This window comes from Corvus moneduloides, chromosome 17, assembly GCF_009650955.1.
Source record: "Corvus moneduloides isolate bCorMon1 chromosome 17, bCorMon1.pri, whole genome shotgun sequence".
In the NCBI taxonomy this organism is placed as follows: Eukaryota; Metazoa; Chordata; class Aves; order Passeriformes; family Corvidae; genus Corvus; species Corvus moneduloides.
This window is the reverse complement of record NC_045492.1, coordinates 14050300-14064487: the sequence shown is the minus strand read 5'-3', so window position 1 is coordinate 14064487 and position 14188 is coordinate 14050300. Positions and strand designations below refer to the sequence as shown.

General features: G+C 46.6%; 1 long non-coding RNA gene across 4 annotated transcripts in view; it reads left to right on the top strand.

The window, feature by feature from the left end:
- Positions 1–14188, top strand: part of LOC116452411 — a 92158-nt gene that overhangs the window by 70048 nt on the left and 7922 nt on the right. For 3 of the 4 annotated variants that reach the window (XR_004243491.1, XR_004243488.1, XR_004243489.1), the window contains exons 5-7: positions 2368–2450; positions 6738–6907; positions 8669–9012. This is a non-coding gene — a long non-coding RNA (uncharacterized LOC116452411). The remainder of the gene's footprint in view (positions 1–2367; positions 2451–6737; positions 6908–8668; positions 9013–14188) is intronic. The other variant, XR_004243490.1, reaches the window with a different exon arrangement.

The following is a 14188-nucleotide window of genomic DNA, read 5'->3' as shown; positions in this document are numbered from 1 at the left end:
ACCCCAAGGTGGGGATTTGGCACCTCAGATCTGCTGCCACTTTGTGCAGCAGCTTCCCTGGCCCCGCTCCAGAGCACGCGGTGCCCTGTCCAGGCTGAGCACAGGAGCTCCCCCTCAGCCATCCCAAATTCAACACCAAAATGAAAGCCCAGACGGTCTCTGTACTCCAAACAGAGACAGCTGGCAGTCTCTGACTTCCAGACGTCAAACAGCCTTGTGTTTGCTCGGATTTTACCTCCAGCTAATCAGTTAATTGGAGTTAAGTACTCCGAGACGTTACACATCCCTCTTCTCCTAATGAAGAGGCCCCGCTGCCAGCCGGGCTCCCGAGTCCACCCACAGCTCCCTGCCTCTCCAACGTGCTTGGAATTATAAAGTAAGGAAACACAGTGACAGGACAAGGGGAATGGCTTCAGTGTGACAGAGAGGAGGTTTAGTTCAGAGATTGGGAAGGAATTGTTCCCTGGGAGGGTGGGCAGGCCCTGGCACAGGGTGCCCAGAGGAGCTGTGGCAGCCCCTGGATCCCTGGCAGTGCCCAAGGCCAGGCTGGACACTGGGGCTTGGAGCAGCCTGGGATAGTGGGAGGTGTCCCTGCCATGGCAGGGGTGGCACTGGATGATGTTTAATGTGCCTTCCAGCCCCGACCATTCCATGATTCTGCTCTGTGCCATGGCCTGAAATGCTCTGCAGCTCCCTCTGAGGCTGCCATTATATTTTAATGAAGACCAAATGAATTCAGAAATACGAGAAGAATGGAAATAGGTACAAATATACCAATTTATGCATTTAGCACTCCCCCCAGAATTTTTGATTTTCTTCTTCTTCTTTCCCCCATCACAGCTCAGGGTTTTTGTGTTTCAGTAACAGCTCAAACACCTGGTGAATTCTTCCAGAGCAGCCTCATAAATTCTCTTCTGGCTCTTCCCAGGTGAACAACTGGTTTTTAAGTGCAGCATAGAGGTTTATCCTCATTTAACCACTCCTCTCGCCATTTTTGATCTCTGAAGGCTGAGATTTCAGTATTAAGTAAGATAATAAACCTGTGGTTTTAGAAGCTTTCAGAAGCCCCAAAATATTTGCAGCCTTACCATTCATTGCAGGGAGATCTCCAACTCTGGGACATTGCAAATGTTATTAAAACAGTTTTGAGGGGTTTTTTGAGCAGAAAAGGAGATCTGTTTTTTCTTTGTTTTTCCTAATCTGCCTCAGAATGAGATGAGATCCCAGACCTTGCTGAAGATCTGCTCCTGACAGCCAAGAAAGTTTCTCAACCAGTTCTTTCAGAGCTGGTTCTTTCATAAAACTTTATTTCTAGAATTCTGGGGGTTTTCAGCTTGAATCCTGTTAGGATGTTTTAGGCAGCTGCATTTTAATCTTTAGCATTAATCAACTTGGTAAAGTATAAAGTAGCAGAAGCATGGATGACAATACTAATGAAAGTAATAAAAACAGATTAATGACTAAATCCAAAGAAACAGAATCCTCTGCCTCCCTGCAAACATGGATATTAATGAGATTTCCTTTGTTTCTCTCCGAGGGTGGGCAGTTTCTCCCACCCCACAAATCTCTGCAAGTGTCAAAGAGTTTTGTGTATTTTGTGCCTGGTTCCAGTTAGAGCTGCAGGCAGAAACTGGTAAATACAGTGAAATACTGTTAGAAACAGGAATTTCTGACCTGATCGTAAAAGTGACAAACCAGAGCCCTTAATGGGATGTTTTTTTCTTGAGGTGACCAAAGAAGGACAGGTGGCTTTGCTTGTGGGTATTTATACAAACTGAAGTTCTGAGGTTGCTTCGCTTGGGTAGGAGAAACAAACATAAAGTTTTCAGTGTCTACCCAGTTTATCATGGAAATTTAAATATATGGAAATGGACCAAAAGAGGTGAATTAGGGAGATTCTGCCACACCAGCTGCTGGCCTGGTTACCTGCTCGAATAAATAGGACCAAGTGTCTTGAGGACAAATGAAATAGAACCGTGAGTGAGCAGTGCCTGTACCTGCTGCTGCCGGGCACTCAGCTCTCCGGAGCCCCTGGCACCTCGGTTTGTGCTGAGGGCACCCTCCCCTCCCTGCCTTTCCAAGGGCAACACAGCGGCGAGTCACAGCCTCTGCCCGTGGGGTGGGACATAACAACGCCTTCGTCTGCCTGAGCCTTTGTCCCGGGAAAAAGGACTGAAAATGGACTGAAAAGAGAAGAGGTTCAGTCATTCCCAGCAAAGGCATTTCTCCGCGTGAGAGAAACTCCACAAGGTGTGAAAAGTGTGCGAAATTTTTTATGTCATTAGTACTTCATGACATTTGTTTAAAGGAGCCTCAAACATTTTAACGTATTGAATTCTTTCATTTTCTGTTTTACTTTTATATCAGGTCCTTTCTACCCAGATGACTGGAGAACCTGTGGGTAATGAAGCAAGAAATACTGTGCACATAAAGGCTGATCGATGGTGAGGGTGAGAACTTTTTTTCAAGCAGTTTGAAGCTCTTTGGGTTTTCTTAGTGCTACTTTAACTCAGACTTCTGAGAACCGCTGAGGCATAAGAAGTCTTTGTTAAAATTCATTACTTCTTTCCTTTTATTTAAAGAAGGAGAAATAAGAGACTGCTGATGAGTTACATGGAAAGGTCAGAATTGACAGCAACTGTAAAGAAGAACAAAACAGCTTTAAAACCTCATCCCTTTCTGGTGATAAATAAAGAGCATGATCTCAATTATTTTGCTCTTCTAAGGACCTGTTTCAAGCGAAGATTTTTTAGTACATGCAGTTTCTCCTCTCAAAACAAAATATGTTGACAGTAAGAAGTGCTCCTTCCCTTGGGTGAGCTTTAATCCGTGAATTCTGAGAACCCAGAACCAGCGCTTGTCTCCTGCTCCCCAGGGCCTTGGATTGTACCCCACCGAGGGTTGTACACGTGCAGTGACAGCCGGGATGTGCCTCTGTGTGTTCCATGAAAACGCTGTCGTGGTGAGGGGACCACACGAGTCCCAGCGAGGGCTGGGAAAGCAGCGGAGCAGCTGAGCTGGTGCTGGCCGCGACAAACGCGCAGGATTTATGCTCCTGAACTTTGAGCCAGTGAAAACTCGAGATCTCATCTGTTTCACCGCCACAGCAGCCGTGCCTGGGGCTCTGCAGCGAGTGTGTGTGAGCAGGGAACGGGCCCTGGATCAGCCAGCCCTGGCAGCACCACCCGAAACCTCGCCCAGCTTCATTCAGGCTTTTGTGGAGACCCTTGTGGTGCTGGATCTGTGCTCTGGGGATAACAGCCTTGCTCAAAGCAGAGCCAGAGGTGAAAATCCCACTGTGTCCCTTCTGGGACTGTGGGTGCTCTGATTTTTTACTGAGCTTATCAAATGTTACAGTAACGGAGCTGCTGAGTCCGCAGCTTCAGGAGAGAGCGGGGAGTGGAGGAGAGCACCGCGTGTTTGGTGTTGGACATCAGCCTTCCTTTGCCACCCAGCTCCTCTCCAGAGAGCCACCTCAGCATCCTTTGGGGCTCCAGGACAGGGATGTGCTGGTTAATGCCCCCAGAAACAGCCCCAAGGCCCCTCCAGTGGTGCTGGGGCTTTGCTCCAGGAGTCTCCCTGTGCTGGTGGCCAGTGGAGGCCTGGTCCAAGCCCCCTGAGCCAACACAGGGATTTCTCTCACCTGCTGGGTGCAGATCTGGCCCTGACTCATTAACCCCCAGCAAGAGCAAAACCCCTGCTCGTCCTGCAGGTGCAAATCTCATCACCAGATAAGGAACCTGGCCACGTAAACGAGAACATCACAATACACCGCTGAGCCTTAATAGCAGGCATGACATTTGAGCCCACAATTAATGAGCTCCCAGCCTACAGCCAGCCTGTCCTTTGTGGCTGGAGGTTTGACTTGGGACTCTGTGGCCTTTCAGCAGAAGCCCCGGGATTCCCCAGGGAATCAATCCTGGTTCCACTCAGGCCTCGTGTGAGGGAGGAGAAGCACGGAGGGCTCCTATATAAGTTCATATTTCATGTCAAAGCCCTGGAACAAAGAGTCTTCAGCACACACACATAAATAATTAGTGTGGTTATAAGCTGGCTGGATTGCTTTTAATTGACTGGATGTATGTATTTACTGACTTTGAAGTGATGCCAAACCTCCCTGCTAAATCCAAGGAGCTGACTTTCCCTCTCCCAATGCTTTCCATGTGCTGAGCAGTTTGAGACTTTCCCTAAGTTACAGAAGGAAAAGGCTCCCCTCTCGTGGCTGCGAAGGAAAATGGCATTTTCTGCACTGTATTCTCCACTTCCTGAGCTGCGGAGAAACAGAAATAAGTGATAGAATTCCAGCCGTCCTCCACCCCAGCACGGAGCCCTGCCAGCTGTGCTGCAGCAGCGGTTTAGCAGCCTCTGCCCTGTTTGCTTCAGGGGAAGGGAAATGTCTGAGGGGAATTGACTGAAGTTATTTAAATGACAACTAAAAGTCATGATCTGTATCGACAGTCAGAAACGTTAGAGGAGAAGAACAGATTTAAAGCTGTTTTGCATTTGCTCTTTTAAAATACTTTCTTAGTAAATGTTGACTTTTATGTGTTGGATTTATTTTGCTCTATAAAGTCCGCTCTCAGAGTGACCTGATAGATAAATGTTCAATCCATTCTGTAAATCAGAAGGCATTCATTCAGATGAGCAGGTTTTCTATTTTTATTGGGTTAGAAATGCTGACAAGCATCTGTTATTTACGGGACACCTGATTTCACTTTCAGGTTTTATTCAAAAGCAGTTTCCTGAAATTCAATTTAAAAACCATAAAAACAGCAGCTTAAAATTATTAGTTAAAAGCTGTCTTGAAATGCTTTGGATGCATCAGGAAGAGAAGCCATAAGCTCACACAGGCACGGGTTACAATTAAAATTAGGCTTTTGTGGACTAAGGAAAGTTTTCCCAAAAGTCAGTAAACCCAAGTGCTTGTTTCTCATCAATGTGTCTGTCAGAGGTTTGGAGCTCACAGGACTCAGCCTCTCACACCTCATTTGTGTGGATAAATGGGAAGAAGAAGAGAAGTTTTCTTGCTTTTTCAGCTCCTTACTGGTTTCTCAGTGCTGAAGGACCTCTCATTGAGCACAGATGTACTGAAACTCAAATACACTGAATTTGCTTTTCTCCCTGTTCCTACTCCAAGTAAAGCTCATCTACTCATTTGACTGTCCAGCTTCTTGCAGAATTACTCCCTCGACTTTCTCTACAATATCAGCAGCAGTGATGCACTATTTGAGAATATGTAATAGTTTATATAAAATTTGAAATAGCTGGTGTTTAATTTATGCCTCACTCTAAGTTGTTATTATTTCAGATTTCCTCTTTAACTTTGCATATTCTTAAAAGAAACATGCATTTTAAATAATCTGAAGAGCTTTTTCTTAAATATGTATTTGATCTATTGTAGAGACACTTAAATTCCAGGAAATAATATGATCCTTGAGATTTGATGCTGGACCTACAAAGAAATGGTAAAAGTTTTGGATTCAAGGCTATGATCTTGGACAACTCTCGAAAGGAAATACAGAAAAATGTAGTTCAGGAAAGAGGCAGTCTGAAATTAGAACTGTTGTTAACACAAATAGAACAGATTTAGAGTTTGGTTCTTACCCTGGTGCTATTTTTTATACCAAAACCAGGCTAAAATGGGAAGTCTTTTATCTAATGAAAATCCAAATACAAACAATGTCTTTTTGATTTCTAGATTTTTCTATTGAGGAAAACTTACGATGTTCAAGTTATTATTGATACCATTGTTACTGTTATTTATAATGGGATGTAGTAGGCCCAGTACTTTGACACCTACAGTAGAACTGTTCATTTTTAGTTATTACTTTGTGGAACTAAACCCTGTCGTTTTGCCCTGTGTTGAGCAGATCTATTCAAACAGACCTGTGTTGTGCTTGGTGCCTCATAGCTGTGCTCAGGGACACACGAGGTGTAACTGGGGCTCCTCTGGGTGAAATGAGCTTCAGAACACAAGCTGCTGTTCTGCTCTACATTGAAGCAATAATTTATGAATCTAATTAGGCTCTGGTTTGCAAGAATGATGAATATTCACATTTTAAATAGCTGAGAAATATTAAAAATGTCTGACAGCTCTATTTGTGCCAGCTCTGAGGGTTATGGGGGAATGTTTTCCTCAGTGTGCTGAGCTTTCTCAGCATCGTTTCTGCCCCATCCCTGGAAGAGTCCGAGGCCAGGTTGGACAGGGCTTGGAGCCATCTGGGATAGTGGATCTGTCATGGCAAGGGGTTGGAGCGAGGTCCTTTCCAGCCTTTGAGCTTCTCCAAAAGGGTTGAACCATCTCTGAAAAACTTTCTGTTGGCCAAACCCGGCTGACTCTGAGTGCCAGGCTGACCAGCTCCAGTGGCTGTGGAAGGACAGGCTCTGAGCTGATTAATTTTTCACCTAAGTGGATCGGACAGACCAAAGGGGAGCGTGAGGAAGTGTCATTATCCCTGTTCCATGGGCTGGGAATGGCAGGCAGTTACTCATTCAAAGTCACACAATAGATGTGTGGGTGCCAGATGCTGGAGATGCCAGAGATGGGATTTAAACCCAGATGTCCTGAGTGCCAGCTCAGCACTAAGTTCACAGCTATCCATCCTCTCAAAACTCCAAGAACCTCTCTGATTCATTCAGTATTTAGAACACTTTGCCTGCCATAAAGAGATACCTCAGAGAACTCTACAATTACTAATGTAACAGATGCCTTTTACTGTCCTGTTTATCTCCTTTAGGAGTGGGGGAGTTCATCCAGCCATGAAGTAAGAGAGCAGCAAAGTAACAACTACAGAGACTTTTCAGAAGCTGCTGTTCCATTGTGTCTGAATTCACTTGCCAGCAGCAGCTGGGAAGTCTGTGTTAGGAGAAATCAGTCTGATCCCACTCGATGCTGCAGTGATTTCAGGTACCCTTCTGTAATATTCTTTTCCTTGGTTTCCCTTCATTCTTTGATGCATTTCTAAACATTGCAGATCATAAAAATTGTATTGTTTTCAGATTGATAAGAACCCTTCCTTACACCAGAATAATAAATGGAGCCTCTCTGGTGGATACAATTGATCTGATGTACAGCAAAGGAACACAACTCAAAAAGGGAGCCACTACCTCCAAAAAACACAGAAAGGAAAGGAGGGGGGAATCTGAGTTTCGAAGACTCTAAGCATAAATTACAATGGAAGTTTATGGAGTCTTTTGGATTAAACCAAAAGCCAGCCCCATTAAACCAAATGGAGCATTCCTAATTTGACATGTTGACAAGGGCAACCCTGCCTCTTCCAAAAGGGAGTTTCAAATGAATCCAGATTTATCTGATGTTCCCAACAGGGGCTGGGCTGGCTCCAAAGGAAGTGATCCAGGCCAAAAGTAAACAAGATGCACATGAAGCAGTTTGTGCCACAAGGAAAACTTCCAGGGAATATGCAGAGAGGAGAAGGGGAGCCAGCAGAATCAAAGCCCAAGATGTCTTTCCTGTCTCCTCATTATGTCCTGTTTCTATTCCTTTGGACAATGTAAATCAGAGTTTCTTCCCCATGAGACCCCTGCTCCTTCCTTTCACTCTCCTCATCTTTGCTTCCCCCAGAAGAGGCTCCATGTGCTGCCTCTCCCCAACACTCAGCTCCCCCGTGTCCTGCAGTTGCAAGGGAGCAGCCAGAGGTGCTCAGTGCTGAAGTGCTGCTCCTGCATCTGCTGAGGCTCAGCCCCAGCTCCCAGCCCTGCGAGCTGGAGCCGAGCAGCCGCGCTGCTCCCCAGAGCGTGCACACAGTGTGAATTAGGTCATGCTAAAGAGCAAATTCAGCCTTTTCCAGCTGCTCTTACTGTGGCAGACACGTATCACAGTCACTGCAGAGAGGAGGACAAGTGTCTTTTGCATTTGCATTTTGTCAAACTGGGACCAACCTTTTAATTTTCAACAAGACCCCAGGAGAGCTGTCCTGGAGAACTGGGATTGCTCAGCCTGGAGAGGAGAAGCTCTGGGGTGACCCAGCTGTGACCTTCCAGTACCTGAAGGGAGCTCACAAAAAAGATGGAAAGAGACTGTTTACAAGGGCTAGGAGTGACAGGACAGTATTTGGCATTCAGAAATCTGCTCCAGTGATGTGCAATGCCTTCTATCCACGTAACATTTAAATTTTGTGTGTGAGTCTCTCACATCAAACGACAGCAGTGCTGTTTGTCCCTGAACTGTGTCCTTTGCTGTCCCCAGTGATAACTGGATGATAATGGCTGTATTCTGGTGGAGTGTGACACTTGAAAGAAATACGCTAACAGAATGAAATGTGAAAAATAGATTCCTGGTGCCCCTTGCAGCAGGGAGAACTCTTGCAAAGAGATAGCACAGGATATGGCTGCAGTATGGAAAGTGTGGAGACACTGCACATAAACCAGAAAAGTGACAATCAGTGATTTTATGTGTCTATCCCCCCCAGTCACGTTGGCTTTAATGGCAGTTTTAGGTACTGCCAAGGAAGAGGTTTTATCATATATATACAAATAGCTGTATTTATAGATCTCTATGTACATGAGTAGATAGATGTGTGTGCATTTGTGTATAAAATCCCACAAAACCACAGCTTCTTGGTCTGTCTGGTAGAGATTTATTCTGATAATACTACAGTGTATTTGCTGTATGTACTAAGGGATATTTGTTTGTTTGTATTTTTTGTAGGTACTACAAAAGTAGCTGGATTTGGGGATTCAAACAGATGCAAAAATCCAAGGTTGGCCAGATCAGGACTTCAGCTTGCGAGGTGTGAAACACAGAGCTGGATCCCTGCAGCAGCTCTGGGGCAGTGATTTTGCTCGTCTGTCTGTGAGATGCCTTTTGACTTGCTCTCAGCCTTGGCAAGAAACTCACATTTGGGGCTTTGGCTCTCCTTCCGAGGGGGAATATTTAGGCCAATACAGACACTGGAATCTCCCAGTCCTTGAGGAACCAATAGAACCATGGGCAAGTTCCACTGAATGTTACTGGAGAGTTCGTTTTAGAATGCTTCGGAGCAGGCGGTGCAGGTGGGATTTGGGGAGAGCAGGGAACCCGTGTGCCTGGGAGGGGAGCTCCTGCTGGGCTCGGGACACTGCACAGCCCGAATGGTGCTGGCCTTGGCCAGCAGCTCATCAGCCTCTCCCCGGAGATGGAGAGAGGGGGGGTGGAGGGAGGGTGACTCACAGGGGTGTCTGAATCATCGGGGCTTCCCCGGGGCGAGGCAGGACTGGGCTCGGGGCCCTGCCGCGTGTCCGGGCAGGGATGGACGGAACAGCTTCCAGCTCCCCGGACCTCAGGAACGGGAACAGCCTCCTCCCACGGGCCTGGGGGTACCCACAGGTGGCAAACAGGGAAGGGATGTCCTCTCCTACATGACACTGGTACCAGTGGTTCCTGTGAGTTGTGTTTGCTCTCCGGTTCCAGGTCGGGCAGGTTCCCTGCGGACTCTGTGGGCTGTGAGCGGCTGCTGGGAGCTGCTCTGCTCTCCTGGCATCACCCCCTGCTTCCACCCACCCCTGAAAATCATCTCTGGCCCAAATTGGAGCTGTGAGCTGTACCACATGCTCTAAATGAAGTGCTAATTAAATACTTGTACTTAATGTAGACAACATTTCTTTGAGAAGGCTGTAATGCACTGCAGATGTCCCGAATCCCTTGGAGAACAGCACAGGGAACAACGTGCACGTTGTGTCCCTCTCTGAGGTAGGGATGGAACCCGGGTGGTTGTGACTGGTAAGGCCTAATGCTGCAACAGCCCCTGTCTGATCCAAATTCCCACACACGTTCTCCCACAGTGGCCTCGGGATCGGGAATGCTGCAGGTGCTTCCATCTGGAGGCACACTTGGACACGTGGGAGGGAAATGGTGGAGATGTGGAACTTAATGGGTACCCAGAGTCCTGAAGAAAACAAGTAAGAACTGGTGGATGCTGCAGAAAAGGACCTCAGTGTCCTGGGTGGGGCCCCAGCCGTGCAGGAGGAGCTGGCAAGTGGTTCCTGGCTCGGGCAGGCCCAGTGCAGACAGAGCTCCACACCAAAGGACCTGGGAGGCTTTGGGTTTAGCACTAAAGCCCTTTCTGGCAACAAGAGAAAGGCTGAAGACCCAGCTCTGGAGTAGCTGGTGGCTCTGCTGAAGTTCTTGCCACTGAAATCATGGTTGTTCCTTAGGTTTCAGGGTCAGCAGCCATCAGGCCCAGGAGAGCCACATTCCCCAGGTTTTGGGATGTGCTGAGCCATTAACGGACTGTGTGTCCAAGTCCATTTCCAGCCCAGACTGCCCGTGAGCAGCTGGTTCCCATGAAAGCTCTGCTGGGCTTAAGTCCAGCTCCAGCTCTGTCTTGAGGGAAGGGTTGGAGCAAAATGGGTGTCTTTGTGCAGAGCCAGGCTGGGCTCCATGAGACAAACGCAGGGCTGTGCGTGCAGGGGTTCCATCTTCCAGCATGGATTGTGCTTATTGTGCAATGTTAGACCAGTTATTTTTATTACTTATTTATTTATTATTATTTATTGTTGTTACTGAGTGAAGCCAGCATGTTCCTTGCTGGAAGAAGGACCAATGTGGACTGTACTGCACTGAGATCCTGCCTGCAGTGCCCAGAGTCTGCAGGTGAAAAGAGTCTGCAGGAGTGCAGGTGAAAGAGTGTAAAGAGTATGAAAGCTGCTCCTGTAAAAATTCATGGACTATTTCCTCGTTTCTTTCAAAATGGTTTGGCAATGTGGGGAGTGCTTTTCAGGGTTCTGTGCTCTCTTGGGAGGAAAAGGAGGTAGAAATCTAAGAAGATGCAGGAATAAGAGAAAGGGGGAAGAGAGAGCAGATGGTGAGGTGGAGAGCTTCCCTTAAGCAAGTATTGCACATTGAGGATGTGAATTCAATTGCCTGTTGCTATTTATTGTGACCACATAAAATTCAAAGTACTTGAGTACTTAAATAGTTATAGATTCAGAGATGAGTCATGAAGCAGAGCTGATCTTCTATCTGTGGCCATGGTGGTGAATGGTTTCTTTGCAAGGATCTTATTTCCACCTTCTCTGCTTTAGTGGCATTGTCATTCTCAGATTGTTTTGTTATAGAGAAAAGGACAAAATGAATAAAATGAATGCTTCTGAGGCTCTGTTATTACAGGCTCACACACTACTGCCCAATATTGCAGAGATATTCCAAGTTCTCACTCTCCAAAGAGAATTCATTGAGAGACAGGGTTACCTCCTCACTCTGCTTTTGTGGGACATTTCAAGGGGAATTTTTACTGCTGTTGGTGAGCAGGTCTCTGAGTTAAGTCTCATTTTGCACATCTTTTGCCAAGAGACAAAGTGTCATTGGTGTGATAGGCACTGCAGGCAACCTGCACAAGGCGGGGAGTGCAGGGGAGTGTACCCAGTGGTACGAACTTCCAAAAAAAAGAGAATCCTGCGAAGTTCAGCTCTGCATGTGGAAATGGATCTGATTTTAATTTTTCAAGGTTAATTCTCCTAATATTTCTGGGTAGGACAATCTAGAATAGGCTGAAATTTGTGCCGTAAATAGGATCATTCACATGAGATGTATTTTGACACAAAATGTTCTCTCTTGCCCAGAGGCCAGGCAGCTCTCAGGCAGCTCCTCAGCCCTGGAACCATTTGTCGTGGTGCCATAGTGGTTTTCTCTTCCCCCAAAAGAAGAGTCAAGTTTGAGAGAAGACAGATCCTTGTCCCAAGGATGATGTTGGAGCCAGGGACCTCGAACAGAGGCTGCTTTTGGAAGAGGGATGTTGAGGGTTGTTAATGCTGGAGAGGGAACTGACTCATCACATCATCAATTCTGCTCCTCTGCCAGCACAGCACAAAACCTCTTTTATCATCACACTCTCTCTTTCTTCTTCAGTTCTTTTTAAAAGGAGTTTAAAGCTGCTCACTGCTCTTGCCTTGCCCAGCCTGTTGCAATTCTCTGGTTGCTGACTCCACTATGGGGTGATGGAGCCCCTCTGCCCTGTGCAGGAAGACTCTCCCCATCCTCCAGGACAAGGCAGGGATGAATTCCGTGGCTCCTCACGCTGAGCTGCATGCAGACCCCTCGGATGTAAGGAAACTGAGCTTTCCCATGTGAGTCCTTTGCCTTAATCCTGCTCTGTGAGCTGCAGCGAGCTCTGTTTGTGTGAGCAGGGACAGCAGCAAGGCCCTGGCTGTGGAATTGCCACGCCGGCTCCGTGGGGCCCAGCCGGTACCAGTTTGCTGGGAGAGTTTCGGGAGCGTGCCAGCAACAGGCGGCTGCTGGGAGAGCTGGAACTGCTGCTCCTCTCCCCACATCTGCGTTTGATTTTCAATCAGAGTTGGTTGGTGAAAAGCCAACTAATCTACAGTGCTCAGGGAGGTTTTTTGTTTGTTTTAAAGGGGCTGGTTGAGCCAGCTTCAGTACCACAAAATTGGTTTTTAATACATTTTTCCCCCTGAATTATAAGTACTTTTGGATATAGAGTATTTCATATGCATCTTATGGGGAAATTATTGTTCTCTATTATTTGTTTGTAGCAGTATCTATATGTTAAGCAGGCCCAAGACCTTCCTGTACCAGGGGAACACAGAGCACAGCAAAATGGGAAATCCAATGGTCCTCACGGCACCAGGGATGCTGCTGGGGGCGGGGTGCCTCTTGTCCATCTTCTGGAGCCAGGGAACCTGAGAAGTTTGACTTCTGTGAGAACCAGAGGAGGTCACAGGTTTTATATGAAACTTCTGGCACTTTGTTCAGACTGGTGTCACATCCTCTTCCATTTGTGCTGTTGTGGCAGATGAGGAATTGGCTTTGTACTGAAGATCCATGAAAAATCACTGTTTAATCAGGAACTTCAAAGGAGCGGGAAAACGATCCATCTATGATTCAACCATCTTAAGCTTTAGGGGACAAGTCTGGTACCAAAAAGAAAAAGAACAGAAGGTCTTGGATCACAGAGGTTTTCATTCTTTTATGGCAATTTCTCTGTGACTGCAGTAACAGAAAGCACTGGCCTGTAACTAACACAGGCCACTGAAGGACTTCTGCTATTGCTTGCTGGCCTTTATTTAGCCAAGGCTTCATTTGATATGTCACACCATTTGAGAGTCATTCTTCAAGTGGAGCATACAGGTACTGCTGGAAATTGCTGAACCAATCACCCCTGGAACAACAGCTTCCTCTGAGTGTGGGGAGCCCTGGCTGGGGGAGGCAGGGGGCATCAATCACACTGACAAAGAAATAACATAAAAGGTAAAACCAGCCCATGGAGCACAGCAGTCGCACTGTGAACCATTCCCAGTCACACCTCAGTGCTTTGTACCTGTACTTTAATGTGAGTTAGTGCAAATCAGTGTGAAAATCCCCCTTGGTCACCCTGTGTATTACACACCCTGCACCCACACAGCCCTGGGTGCTTCCTGGGATCCCAGACACCTTCTCTCCATTGGATAAATGTGATCTTTCAGTCTGCAGAAGTTACACTCCTTTTTGTTATATGATTATTATTCTATAGCTGGTGATTTTTTGGCTACAGGTGCAGGCTTTAGTGATGAAAATCCACGAGCCCCAGCCTTGCTCTGCCAGCAGGTGTGACAAGCAATAGTTTGACTTGTTAGAGAAGTGGCTTAAAAATCTGAAAATAATGACTGTGTGCTTGTAGAGCAAAGCCCAGCCTCCAGGAGCCCACACTTCTTTCTGCTGTATGGCAAAAGCTTGAAAGGTCCCTTAATAATTGACAGCCCAAGCTAAAATCTCTAATTCCTTTCTGGCTCGTTGTCTTTTTGCCATCAAAGATTGTAACTCCAGGGACAGGTTCTTCTCTGCCTTTCGTGGAAAGTGGAACACACAGAATTTTACATCTCTACTTGTTTCAGTCTCTTTGTGGGGCATTTTTAGGGAGCTGGGATAGCTTGGCCTGTCTCCTGTGGTGTACGTGGGGGCAGTACCAATGTAAGATGAGCAATTTTAGCTTTTTAAGGTTCTTAATTGAAATTTAGGGTTCTTAATTGCCATTTAAGGTTTTTAGTTGGAATTTCTTTCCTGCCTCCATGCTTGGCCTTCCGAAAATGGGTTCCTTTCTTTAATCCTTTTTTAAGGAAGGAAGGAAAAGCGTTGAACTTGTGTCTGGCCTGTTCTGTTTGAACAGAGCCCTGTGTGTTACCCCCCAGCACACAAAGGGGCTCTGTCCAGGGAGAGTTGGCTGGGAGGGTCCTTATTCAGGATCCTTCATCCCTC